The sequence below is a fragment of the Delphinapterus leucas genome, chromosome 9 (assembly GCF_059928025.1).
Source record: "Delphinapterus leucas isolate spDelLeu-1000000601 "Yukka" chromosome 9, BTC_Dleu_Yukka2, whole genome shotgun sequence".
Taxonomy (NCBI): domain Eukaryota; kingdom Metazoa; phylum Chordata; class Mammalia; order Artiodactyla; family Monodontidae; genus Delphinapterus; species Delphinapterus leucas.
Genome location: NC_143137.1, coordinates 98692219 through 98705205, shown reverse-complemented (window position 1 = coordinate 98705205; position 12987 = coordinate 98692219). Strand labels below are relative to the sequence as shown.

Sequence of the window (12987 nt, the reverse complement as noted above, 5' to 3'; positions counted from 1 at the left end):
CAGCACCTCTCCTAAACGCGGCCCTGGGCCATCCCCACAGCTGGGTGTGGGTTCCCATAGATTTCCAGGAAGGAGGTACTTGCCTCCAGCCTTTCCTTACCCCAGGCCAAACTTGGGTCTACACTAGCTTTGATTTCACCGTTCCCTCCCTCACCTGAAATAACATCCAGGCCCCTGGCTTTGTTCACCTTTGCTGGTGGAATTGTCAGGATTTCTGGGAAGGTGGCCCGGTGAAGAGGCCCGGCATTTGCAATTCCTTAGTGGGAACTCCAGGTCGGCCATCAGGAGCCTTTCCTTAAGTTTCAGTTCAGGGACCTTGTGAGAAGGAGGGACAATTAAGAAAACCCCCCACCATAAGCCACCCCCTTTGTAGCTGGGGTCTGAAAGCTGGTGGCTACGTGTTGTTGCTGGCCGCCAGGCCCGCCTGCAGGTGTGACGAGAAGGCTGCAGGGGACACGTGAACTCAGGGTCAGCTTGCATCCAGGGCAGCATGGAGCCCGGCTAAAGATTAAAACCCACCCCGGCTGCAGACGGTCACTCCAGCGATCGCTTCCCCGTGTCTGTTCCCGTCCTTGTGTCAGACGTCGGCATCCCCTGCACATCCACCGCCAGGTGTGGCACACACGGCGTGGCATCGCCACCACTCTGGCTCGGGTTGCCCATCATCCATGTCCATCCTCGTCCTGGGAGCAATGGCAGGGGGGCGAGTGACCCTGGCTGTCATTTTGGGAGCCCAGGGGTGTGGAGTCAGATTCTTCTCCAAGTTCTATATGCCCTAGGACCCTCCTCCCCGGCCCTCTCCTGGGACCCAAGGAACGTTGGGACACAGGGGCCTGTCTCTGGAACTGGGTCTGGAGCGATCCCCCGAGTGCAGACATTTCCCGAATCGGCGTTGTAACAGCTGTTAGCTTTGTGACTTTGAGACGTCATTTTCTGACCTATACAACAGACTTTAAAAAGCACTTACTTAAACAAGCAACAAAACTTTGTTAGTTACCCTTGGTGAGATGTTAGGGGACCAACTTGTGAAATTGGATGAGGAGAAGCAATCAAGCATTTGACCTTCTTTTCTTGTACGAACTGTACCTCAGAGTTAAAAATAGATGAAGGGAGGAAGTTTAATTTGGTGAGGAATTCCGCTAACAAATGTTGAGAAAATGATAGCGTTAGAACAGGCCATGTTTCAGACCACTAACAACTGAACAGCTGGCTCTAGGCTGTGACCTTCTGTAACCTCTTTGTTCACAAAAAGGAAGCTGCTGGGGTCACGTGGGCCTCACGTGAAGGGCAGGCCGCCTCTTGGCCGAGTCCCCAGCAGAAATCAAACCAGAACACACCAAGCCCAGACCCACCCACAGCTTACAGGAAATACGGGGCCAGAGCGATCTGAAAAATCTTTCCAGAGGGGTCAGCAAAATCAGAACGGGGAAATTCTACTGGGTGAAAAGAACCCCAGTTGTTTTCAAATACACTGCAAGAAGAGGAGGAACCTGTGCTCCTCCGAGGAAATGAAGAGACAGGTTAAATAAACACTGTAAGACTTGATGTGGGTCCTGATTCAAACCATCAGACTGTGAAACAACAAAACCGCAACAAAACTTGTGAGACAGGGACATTTGAACATTGATTCCATGTTTGTGTACAAACATGATTTCATATTTGTTTACGTTAAGGAATATATTGCTAATGATACTGGTATTTTGTTGTATTTTTTAAAAAGTCTTCATACTAAAGGTACTGAAATCCTTATAAGATCAAGTGATGTGACGTTTGGGTTTGGCTTTACAGTGGTTCAGTGAGGAGCTGTGGGGATTGGAAGCTGGTGGTACCTGAAGCTCAGGACCCTGGTCTCCACATCCCAGGGTTATAGCGCAGGACGCAAGTAATATAGGCACAGAGCTCAGGGTGGGCTGGTGATTGAGACCCAGTGGCCAGTAACTGTTTCATCATATGAATCGCCCACCATGTTTCGAGATCCGCTGCCAGCTCCCCATCCTGCCCAGTTATCTTCCAGTACCTGAGGGCTCAAGGCTTGCCCGCCAGCGGCCAGTGTGGCCTCCTGACTAGTTGACATCTGGAAGGACACTGTGTCTGCTTGATGAAATGCTTCACTGAAAACCTGCTGAGTTCCTCAGCACAGGACACAGAGGTGATAGATACATTGTTTTCTAAAATGGCAACGTTTGCTTCATAAAGCCTTTTTAAAACGATCATTCTACATGAAATTAGTTTCAAACTAGCCAAGTGCATTCTTACTCTTCTCTTTGGGAAAATCATACATCTTCCTCCCCAGAGGGATTGACTTCAATATGATGTGCTCGTGGCCGAGGTACAGACGTTGAGTGAGCACAGATTTCGACTCAATGTGACAAAGGACTTTGGAAAATTAAGAGTTAAAAATGGACTTGGAAGTGTATGAGGCGGCGAGCTCCCTGTCCTTGGGGATATTCAAGTAGAGGCTGACAGCACTGCTGCAGTGGTCATTCCGAATGTGATTGGGAGATTGGGGGACTGAGTGAAAACGACAGCGAGGGTTGCTTTAGCAAAGCCAGCAGAGTATGTGATAACAAGGTTTTAGTCCAAACCAAGCAGTGCACAGATAGTTTATTTAGTCAGCGGTTCTCAAAGTGTGATCTCAGAACAACAGCGGCAGCATGAATCTGGGAACTTAGAAACGCAAATCCTCTGGTCCCACCCCTGACCCCTGATCTCTCTTTTCCTAAGCCTGCCGAGTGACTGTGCTGTCAGCTGAAGTTTGAGCACCAGCTCTACGAGGAGATGTCTTCCAGGGGTGCGGCCACTCTGAGCGAGCGCCTGGCGGGCTGTGCGAGCTGGGCGTGGGGATGACTGAGGACGCTGCAGCCTAGGGGGACGGAGAGGGGGTGGGGCTGGGCTGCCTCACCGAGATCCCTTCCTCTTGGGAACAGTCTCTCACCTCCTGATGCCCTTCTCCTCTCCCTCCTGCATAGACGATGCTGTAGTCCTTTTGTCCGCTTTCTAGAACACAGAGCCAGCTTCTTCAGGGTCTCTGTCTAGAAAACGCTCCAAGCGGCTCAGTGCATGGCATCGGAAGTCCTCAGGTGGAAACAAAGCTCTGGCAGAGACAGTGCATGTCTTCAGAAGGAAGCGTGGCAGCATCAACCTGTCAGCCTCTACCTTCCAAAGAGGAAGGAGAGGGCTTCCCTGGTGGCACAGTGGTTGAGAGTCCGCCTGCCGATGCAGGGGACGAGGGTTCGTGCCCCGGTCTGGGAAGATCCCACATGCCGCGGAGCGGCTGGGCCCGTGAGCCATGGCCGCTGAGCCTGCGCGTCCGGAGCCTGTGCTCCGCAATGGGAGAGGCCACAACAGTGAGAGGCCCGCGTACCGCAAAAAAAAAAAAAACAAAAACAAAGAGGAAGGAGAACTCCAGGGCTTCGCTTCCCAAGGAGCATAAGGCACCCTTGGTATAAAAAAATGATATCACATAAACTTCCAACTATGACTGGATACTGGGATTATGATTCTTTTCATAATGTTATTGTGACAAATATGGGGACATTAGAATTGGGAAGTTTTCCAGATAGTTCTTAAGTGAATCAAAGATTGAATCACCTACAAATTTAAAAAGATTAAATTACAGTCACACCTCATTGTTTGTGGATTTTATGTTTGCAAACTTGCCTATTTACTAAACTTTATTTGTAATCCACAAATCAACACTCACTGTGATTCTGTGGTTGTCCAGGGGGTGTGCGCAGAAGGGCAAAAATTTTGAGCTGCCTGTGGGCACGTCACCAGCTGAGGCTGTACAAGGTGCCTTCTTGTTTCAGGCTTCAGACTAATAGTATCAATAAACAGGTGTCCTTTTCAAGGTATATTTCTTTTAGTGCCACATGTTTTTCTTTTTGTTAGTGATTTCTGTTTACAGTGGCTGTTGCTCATAGGCGCGAGAAGGCCGGCCAATGTCATGGTGACTTTTTAAAACATGACAACCTTGAATGAACTACAGCTGAGTAGTTTTTTTTTTAAATTATAAATTTATTTATTTATTTTTGGCCGCATTGGGTCTTCGTTGCGATGTACGGGCTGTCTCCAGTTGCGGTGAGCAGGGGCTACTCTTCGTCGCGGTGTGCAGGCTTCTCATTGCGGTGGCTTCTCTTGTGTGGAGCACGGGCTCTAGGTGCGTGGGCTTCAGTAGCTGTGGCTTGTGGGCTCAGTAGTTGTGGCTCGCGGGCTCTAGAGCACAGGCTCAGTAGTTGTAGCGCATGGGCTTAGTTGCTCTGTGGCATGTGGGATCTTCCCAGACCAGGGCTCAAACCTGTGTCCCCTGCATTGGCAGGCAGATTCTTAACCACTGTGCCACCAGGGGAGTCCCCAATTGATTAGTTATTGATTAGGGGTCCTCAGACCTTTTCCCCTCACTTGCCCATCAGAAAGAAGAGACCCTAGCCCACTTTCCAGCTGCCTCCCCACGAACCTGCAGTGGGCAATTCTCATACAAACCTGAGAGGCGGGCAGGAGGAGAGGCCAAGCTGGGAGGAATCCGTGGTGGAGGGCTGAGTGGTCTTGGCTTTTGGTGCTAGGGTAGTCGGGAAGTTGGCGGCCCACCGTGGTGAGTAAGAGCTGGGAACCTCTTATGCATTTGGCATAAACAGGTTTGGGAGCAGACATGGTGGCCTCTGAGCTGAGTCCCATCGCTGCTTCTCACTGGCTGGGTGACTTTGGGCACGTGGTCCTCAGCTCCCTTTTGGCAAAGTGCGGATGGTAAGGGTTCCCGGCTCAGGGGCCGCCATATGGGTCATGAGAGATAGTGCAAGGAAGACACTAGGATGGGTCTGGGCTCGAATAGGGTCTGGGATAAGTGGCTTTAACCATTCCTCTTCTCCATGTAATAACAGTCATGAGGAGGATTGTCACATGTCATCGATTTGCTTTCACATTCAGTCAAACCTGTCATTAAAAATGATCAGAATGTGTAGGTGGTTCTTGAATTGACCTGTCAGTTAACCTGCAGAATCCTGACCGTGACTCACTTTAGTATTTAACTGTGTCGACACAGACAACAGTTGTCGACACAGACAACAGTCGCCGTATGTCTTCGGTGTATTGATAGCCCTGTCTTTGAGTTCAGTCCAGTGGCTGAGGCTCCCCTGTCTTGTTTTTGCATAATGTACACCCACAATGAGTCCTCTAAACTTCCCTCCAAGTGTTATGAAAGCTTAAGGAGACTTAGGAGATGATCTGACCACATCAGTCCTCTGGATTTGCCCTGGGTTTTACACAACCTGGTTAGGTCGAGAGCTCTGATGACTGTGCATTTCGGGGGACGTGAACACCCACCCGTGTTTGTAGCAACAACAGATCTCTTTCTTTTGAGGCTCACATTTCAGTGGTTTGCACAATGTTTCCTTAAACTCGGCAGCGACAGAAGCCAGCAGACGTGGTAGTCTGTGGGCTGGTTGGTGGATGAGGCAGTACAGAATTGTGGAGGCTGGCTCTGAGCATTCAGTGGGCAGCCCTGGGTAGCAGGCATTTGTCTTCCAGAATGAATGGAGTGACCATACAGTTATTGATTGGTGGGGGGGCCAGTCAGTTATGGTGTGACCTCATTTATTTGGTTCTTGGAGGGCAAGACAGAGTTTAATTCCAATCAGTGAGCAGTAGGTCCCAAACTTTGACGTGGCTTCCCAGCTGCTCCAGCCAAGACTCATCTTCCATTTTAATTCAACATGTGTTTGTCTTTTATTTATTTATTAAAAAAAATTTTTTTTTTGGGGGGGGGGCTGCGTTGGGTCTTCATTGCTGCACATGGGCTCCCTCTAGTTGCGGCGAGCGGGGGCTGCTCTTTGTTGCGGTACGTGGGCTTCTCACTGCGGTGGCTTCTCTTGTTGCGGAGCACAGGCTCTAGGTGCGTGGGCTTCAGTAGTTGCAGCACGTGAGCTCAGGAGTTGTGGCTTGCAGACTCTAGAGCGCAGGCTCAGTAGTTGTGGCTCGCGGGCTCTAGAGCGCAGGCTCAGTAGCTGTGGCGCATGGGCTTAGTTGCTCTGCGGCATGTGGGAATCTTCCCGGACCAGGCATCGAACCCGTGTCCCCTGCATTGGCAGGCGGATTCTTAACCACTGCGCCACCAGGGAAGTCCCTGTCTTTTCTTGAATGTGATCCATTGTCATCCAGCATTTAATTCCACATTCACAGTCTTATATTTACCTCTCTGTTTCATTTTAAGCAACTTAAATGTGGGAAATATCCTCACCTATAAAAAGGGAACACCATTTCAGAGATGTTCTCAGAAAGGGGGCCTGCCTTTTCCTCTGGACCCCTGGATTTCAGTGGGGCCATCCTTGGTGGGAAGCTTGGGCACTGGCGCAGGATAGGCCTGCAGGACAGGACAGTGCCCCACTGGGCACCACCCTGAGTGGCCTCACATCACTGCTGCTGAAGCCCTCTCTCTGCAGAGAGCTCTCGCCCTCCCAGGATGAGTGACACTACCCCAGCGATAATCACACAGGTCCTTACTTTCTAGAGAGTGTGTCTGGTCTCTCCTGGGGATGCAGGTCACTTCTGGGCTGCTCATATCCCTGGCTGGCACCGAGAATGCTCCTGTTGGGAATTTGATGGTGTCTTTGAGAGCTGGATCCCCGGGCTTGGCGTGTTCTCCATGACCACGGAGTAAGGAATAAACAGCCTGTCCTTGGGGCACCACACCTGGCCCCATCTGCTCCCCCACCAGAGTGCACTTCCCCTCCCAATCATGTCTCTCACTCGTGAAATGCGGGAGTTGGGCTAGGACTGTCTCTCCCTCTGGGGCCCCTGATGGTGAAGAGTCTGGCTTTGAGCCGATACCGCCATGAGACACGGGGCTAGGTGCCTCTGGACTTCTCCGGTCCTCTCATGGAGCCAGGACACTGCCATCGTTGACCCATTTCACAGACGTGAGAACCGATGCTCAGCAGAATTAAAAATCCTGCTGACGTGACAGGTAAAGGGACAGGTGGCCCGATTACCCTTCACCCCCGCGGCCCCTCTCAGGAAGCCCCTGCCGTCCTGTGGGGACCGAGCTGGCCTAAGACAGAAACTGGAGCCCCTCAGCTCGGGGCCTCCATTGCGTCTGGCCTGGAAGGAGAACCCACGTGGTTTCCTCCAGAGCGGACCCCTCCACCCCCTGGCCATCCTTCCAGGGACAGGGCTGTGAGAGCCTCCCACAACCCTCCCCGTGGTCCTCTATGGGAAGAAATGAAATGTCCTTGTTACGGCATAAATGATAAAAGATAAAAGAATGCCTGTTTAGATGTAATTATAAAATGGGCCTACATGAATCTCCCTTTCAATTTAAGGAACATATCCGACCATTTCATAAAATGAAATCCATCAGACAGCCTCCAGGGTAGACAGCTGGGGAGGGGAGGGCGGTTCTGAAGTGGGGGATGGGGCCCCGGTTCCGACGTGGGGGATGGGGCCCCGGTTCCCAAGTGGGGGATGGGGCTCTGGTTCCGAAGTGGGGGATGGGGCCCCGGTTCTGACGTGGGGGATGGGGCCCCTGTTCTGACGTGGGGGATGGGGCTCTGGTTCTGAAGTGGGGGGTGGGGCCCCGGTTCCGAAGTGGGGGGTGGGGCTCTGGTTCTGAAGTGGGGGATGGGGCTCTGGTTCCGAAGTGGGGGATGGGGCCCCAGTTCTGACATGGGGGATGGGGCTCTGGTTCTGAAGTGGGGGATGGGGCTCTGGTTCTCGGCCGCTCCTGGCCCGGCCCTGGCTGTCCTTCCTCCTGTAGCTCCGGGTGTCCCGTGAGCAGGTTGAATCCAGCCTCAGACAGGTTGGGCCACCTGTTCAGCCACGGTTATCCCCACGGTCTGACGTGTGTCCAGCCACCACCTCCTTTTTCCCTCCTGGAAGCTCGGAGCCCAAGGAGCGTGACAATTCAGGAGCTAATGGAGGTATTATGGCGCCTGCTTCTTCTTTCTGGTCCAGCTATGCACTTTGACTTCGTTTGTGTGTTTGTTTCTTGGTTTTGTGCTAATTAAAAAGGACAGAAGGAGGGCAGGCGGGCGGGTGGGCACGCACCTGTTAGTTTCTGGGACACCTGCCTTCCCAGGAACCCTGGCAAGTTTCCTGGGGGAACTTACGAGGATGGGCCTAACCTTTCTGCACCCCAGGGAGGTGGGACTCGGCAGTGACAGCAGGACGCGGCCCCCCGCCCTGTGTGGTCCTTCCTGGTCCCTCTCCGGTCCCTGCAGGGCCCTGGCAGGAGCCTTCAGCCAGAGCCCGCGTCCCTGCCCTGAGCGCAGGCCTACGTGCTGTCACTGAGCCCTCTGCTCCGCTGTGGGGCTGGGGGCCCTGTGCTGCAGCCCTGAGACTGCGCTCCCAGCCGCCCCTCCTGTCACCACTCCTCCGCCTGCATCAGGCCAGTGGCAGGGAGGGAACAGGGCGCGAGGAGGGAGCTGCTTCCGCAAGGAGAAACTGGCTGTGCCCCTCCGCAGCACAGTGAGTTCCTCCCCAGAGGGATCTGCAGGGCCTCCACTTGCACTTGGCACCGAGTCTGTCCCTGGCGTCTCTCCTCTGTTTGCCTCTGTCCTCGCTGGGTGGCGATGGGGCAGTGAAAGTCGCGTGGAGCACCGAGCCCTGACCCTGGCCCCCGCCCCCTGCTTCCTGGGGGCGGCCACTGCCCGAGCTGAGGACCTCTGCCCATCAACCCCTCTGGGGACATCGGACTTGATTGTGAAAGCACTGTCTCCACCCTCCTGCCCTGGGGACGCCTCCCTCCCTTCCTTCATCAGCCTTGGCGTTACATATGGTTCAGACCAGCCTATGCAGCTCAGAATTCTGATTATTTGGTGACGAATAAGTACAGACATAATCTCAGTGCGAACAAAACCTTGCTTCTCATAGTTGAGCTTGGGGGTTACCTTAGCTTCCTAACTTAAGAGGGGTGTGTATTTTCTAGTAATTCATCATAATCACTGCTCACCTGTAGGAGCATTAAGAAAGGAATTCTTAAGGTGGGCAATCCTAAAAAAATTCTTAAGGTGGGCAGTCCTAAAAAACTTCTTAAGGTGGGCAGTCCTGATAATGAATTTGTTTTCTGGTATTCTCCTTCTGGAAGGGAACGGTGTCTTGCTGGCTGTCTGACTTTGGGAAGATTTCTTTCCCAGAGTCTTATTTCTTTGAATGGTGCTGTGGTCCTGGGTGGTTACTGTGTTTGATGTGGGCTTGTGGGGAAGTTGCGTTTCAGTGGCCGATCCCTGCCTGGTGCCTGAATACGAGGATTGAGTGCAAAGCTGATACTCATTTAGCACTTCCTACCTGCTAGGTGCTGTTCTTAGCTCTGCACGTGTTTCCTTATTTAATCCTCCCAATACCTCCACTTTCCAGATGAGAAAACTGAGTAACGGAGAGGTAATTTCTGAAGGTCAGACAGCTGGGGCCTCACCTAGGCATTAGGATTCCAAAGCAGGTACCCTGCTATCCAGGCAGTGAGTGAATGAGTGAACAAATGAATGCCTTTGTATTTGAACTGGATGTGGGTAGCTGTTGCCTTTCAAATTTTTTTTTTTTTTTTTTTGTGGTTCTGCCCCGCAGCAAGCGGGATCTTAGTTCCCTGATCCGGGATCGAACCCATGTGCCCTGCAGTGGAAGCGTGGAGTCTTAACCACTGGACCACCAGGGAGGTCCCTCAAAAAGTTTTTAAATGTACTTTTAACTCCATTTTCCTGGAGAAACAAACACAGAATGTACAGAGATGTTCAGCTGATCTTAATGGAGCCCCCTCCCCAGTCCCCAGCCTGGCGGTGACATCTGTGCACTGCCACCAAGTCCCGTGCTTCCTTGTGAATCTGGCTGTGGTTATGCAACGTGCCTTTTGTTCCTTTTTATAAGGCCTTTCACAACGCAAGTTTCGGGGCTGGTCAGCATGGCTGGGACCAGCACACAGGTCCGGCAACTCTGGGGAAGCTGGCATCCTTGATGTGTCCTCAGGCCCTGCCAAGTTCCCGGTATGGCATTCACTAAAGGTCTTTCTTTCTTTGCTCTTCACCCGAAAGCCAGAGGGGGCGAGGGGAGGTGGGAAGCAGGGGTGCAGCCTTCACCTGCTCCAGCCCAGGGATCCCAGTGCCACCCTTCTCCCCGTGAGCGGGTGCGGGGAGCGAGCCTGGTGAGAGCTGCGACCAGCTCCCCGGTATGGTCGGCAGTGTGCCTGGAGAGGAAGCCCTCTGCTCCGGTTTCGTCTTGCGGGGATCTCACCAAACGCTTCCACAGGGTGATCTGGAGGATCCTGTTGGTGAGAACGTGTGTCACAGTAGCCAGTACCCGGGTGGGCGCAGCATATGAGTCCCACCCAGCCAGTGAGAAGAACCCGCATTTGACGGTCTGTGGGGACAGGCTGTACTTTATGGTCACGGGGTTGTCTGAAGTTGGCGCTTCACCACCTGGCTCTTCAATGGAAAATCCCTTCCTAGTAACCAACCACTCCCCTTTCATTGATCCCATATGTTGTAACCTTGGGGCGGCACAGAGAGCTGCTACTCTTCAGCTGCTATTCTTTTAGATGATGAGTCTGTTTAAGCCACTTAAATAGTAAATGTACCCCATGTCTTGATTATTATTATTTTTTAATACATTTATTTATTTACTTATTTATTTGGCTGCGTTGGGTCTTCGTAGCTGCGCACGGGCTTTCTCTACTTGTGGCGAGCGGGGGCTACTCTTCGTTGTGGTGCGTGGGCTTCTCATTGCGGTGGCTTCTCTTGTTGCGGAGCATGGGCTCTAGGTGTGCAGGCTTCAGTAGTTGTGGCACGTGGGCTCAGTAGTTGTGGCTCGCAGGCTCCAGAGCACAGGCTCAGCAGTTGTGGCGCACGGGCTTAGTTGCTGCGCGGCATGTGGGATCTTCCCGGACCAGGGCTCGAACCCATGTCCCCTGCATTGGCAGGCGGATTCTTAACCACTGCGCCACCAGGGAAGTCCCCCCGTTTATTTTTGTTATCCTAAAAATAAAGCTAGGTAGATATTCGTTACTGAAATGTAAAACAGTACCCCCCCCCCCGCCTCTTAACGTGGCCAGATCACCCCTCTGAATCTTTGAAATTAGTGCTTGGTTTATTCCTTCCTTCATCCTGCAGGTCTCTGTGTTTTGCTGCCTGCTGCCTTCAGGACACCGCTCCCAGGGCTGAGCTGCATCTGGGAGCCAGCCGCCAGTGCCTCTGCTGTGTCTTCAACGGGGGAATGTAGAGCTTAGACAAGAATTCACACCCTGGTTGTTTCTGTGCAGTTGAGGTCAGTGCGGTCGAGAAGACCAAGGTAGACAGAACATGCATACGGGGCCCCTTTGCTGGGGAGATGACATCTGAGCTGAGTGCTGCAGGTGGGGCTTGAATAAGTGGGTGCAGAGCATGTGCAAAGACCGTGGGGCAGGAGGGAGCGAATGTGTTGGGAGAACTGAAAGGAGGGCTGCGAGGTGAGGATGGAGAGTGAGGGAGACTCCATGAGGTAGGCTGCTGGGCTGGGGCTCACCCAGGGCCTCCTGAGCCAGGCCAGTCCCCACCCTTCACCCTGTGGCAAGGGGACATGAGAACGCTGCATTAGCATCAACCCCTGCAACACAGGCTTGATTTGTCCACCGTGTGTGTGTGTGTGTGTGTGTGTGTGTGTGTGTAAGTGTGCTTGTGACAGGGATGGGTGCTGCTGTGTCTTCACGGGGAAGTGTCCGTGGCTTCCTCTCCTCTGCTGACATGCGTTCACTGACCCCTGAGTGGTTCTCATTAAGGCACTGCTTTCTCTGTTCTCATTTTCCTTTCACACCGTTTCATGCTTTCCCGGAAAACACATGAGAATATGTCTCTGTAAATGCTATTAATGCATTACTCTGTGCTGGGCCCTGTTGTGGGTCTGTGACAGGCCTTTGCTGCTTTAACTCTACAACAACCTTGCAGAGAAGGTTGCTGTAGTTATCAGCCCATGTTATGGGTAAGGAGCATGAGGCACAGAGAGGGCATGCTGCCTGCTCAAGGTCACACAGCTGGAGCATTCAGGGTTCTGTTACCTATACTTAGAGGCCTTCATCTGAAGGAGAGCAGGGCCTAGTAATTCAGGGACAGCCTATGTGGCTAACCCTGGCCTTGGGTCAGCCGGCTGTCCCTGTGTGGCCCTGCGTTCACAGCCGCCAGGGCCGGAAGGGACTCCGGGAGATGCCCGGAGGGTGGCCATGGTGAGCAGCGTGGGCGTGGTTCTAGCCCAGGCCACACTGCTTACTTGCTGTGTAGTGGGGCTTACTCCGAATGTCTTCCCTTCCACTTTCCTGCCCTTTGCGTTGGAGGGTGATGGGGCACATGGCCTATAGCAGCTGTTGTCTCTGCACCCTGAATCCGATCCCTCACATAAGCCTTTCAGGTTGTCCCCTAGGCTCTGCTGGGGCCCTTGGCGATGTGGCATTGGTGCTGTGTCATTGCTGCGTTGGATTTGTTAAGCACTTTTCGTGGAAGCCTATAGGAAGCCAGCGATCCGCCTCTCATGGATGATTATTGGAGACACGGAGCCTGGCGTTCTTTGGCCTGGACACGGTTGCTGGCTGTGACTGCAGCACCCTCCTCCAAAGCCTTCGACGGCACATTTTGCGTCCAGAGTAAGGTCTTCAGGGTGTTTGTTTACTGTCATGCATCCACTACATCTTTTCCTTGAAAAAGTATAAGATACAAGGGCCCCTAGTAATTCTTGGCATCCTGTCAGGGTAGCAGAGGTTCGGCTGTAGATTTGAGGTGGTGCAGGATGTTTGACTGAACCAAGTAAGCCTCAGGTCAGCTGGGGGCCCGGGGGCCCGGAGCCCCACCCACCCTGGGGAGCCAGCGGCTCCTGGGAGGTGGTGTTGCCCAGTGGATGAGGATCCCGCCGCCCCCTCTGCCCCATACACCACGCACGTCTGTGAGTGCAGGGGACCACCTCCCCTCCGGGCACCGTGGGTGCCTGTCTTTACTCAGCCCGGGCGGGGCCCACAGGGTGTGCGCCCGGGGAGCAGCTGCCCTCCCA

At 53.1% G+C, this 12987-nt stretch overlaps 1 protein-coding gene across 7 annotated transcripts in view; it reads left to right on the top strand.

The window, feature by feature from the left end:
* TNS3 (tensin 3) overlaps window positions 1-12987 on the top strand; it is a 226005-nt gene that overhangs the window by 80718 nt on the left and 132300 nt on the right. For 3 of the 7 annotated variants that reach the window (XM_089917886.1, XM_089917885.1, XM_089917884.1), the window contains exons 1-2: window positions 8760-9965; window positions 11088-11241. The exons of 2 other annotated variants lie outside the window; for them this stretch is intronic. The gene's annotated coding sequence lies outside the window, so the exon portion shown is untranslated. Of the gene's footprint in view, window positions 1-8758; window positions 9966-11087; window positions 11242-12987 lie in introns of those variants that run through there. 2 more of the 7 variants (XM_030761484.2, XM_089917887.1) reach the window with 2 other exon arrangements.